Source organism: Triticum aestivum, chromosome 2D (genome assembly GCF_018294505.1).
Source record: "Triticum aestivum cultivar Chinese Spring chromosome 2D, IWGSC CS RefSeq v2.1, whole genome shotgun sequence".
Taxonomy (NCBI): Eukaryota; Viridiplantae; Streptophyta; class Magnoliopsida; order Poales; family Poaceae; genus Triticum; species Triticum aestivum.
The window spans coordinates 444,129,304-444,129,964 of NC_057799.1; positions in this window are offsets into that span (position 1 = coordinate 444,129,304).

Here is a 661-nt window from a genome sequence, read left to right on the forward strand (position 1 = left end):
ATAAAACAAAATAAATAAACCTTAATAAAATAAATAAAATAGCAACAATAAGTATTTTGTTGTAAGTAGAAACAAAATAAAAAATAAAGTAACAAAGAAAACAAAAAACTGGAAAAAAAAATGCCACCTCCTGGGCCACCACGGCGTGAATACGACTAGAAACCCAGGTAGTTGGGTCAGGATTCAGGCCCGCAGAAGGCCCAGCAGGCCCACAGGCAAAGCAGTGTCAAATTAGGCCCATAGGCCTGCAGTTCAGAGGAATTCGAGAGAGAGGAGGCAGCAGTGCTTATAAACAGGTAGTCGACGCTCTCAACTAGCGAGGTGGGACTAAACTCCCACCACCACGCCGCTGTGCAAGGCCATTGGTCCCGGTTGGTGGCACAAACCGGGACCAATGCTACCCTTTGGTCCCGGTTCGTGGCGACAACCGGGACCAATGCCCCCCACTTTAGTCCCGGTTGGTGCCACCAACCGGGACCAAAGGCCGCCGCTTCCCGCCCTTTGGGCTGCTGAAAAGAGGCCTTTGGTCCCGGTTGGTGACACCAATCGGGACTAAAGGGTGGCATTGGTATCGGTTTGTGCCACCAACCGATACCAATGGGTTTGCTATATAAGCCAGCACTTGTGAAAATTTCGTCAGTTCTTCGATCCCTCCGACGAC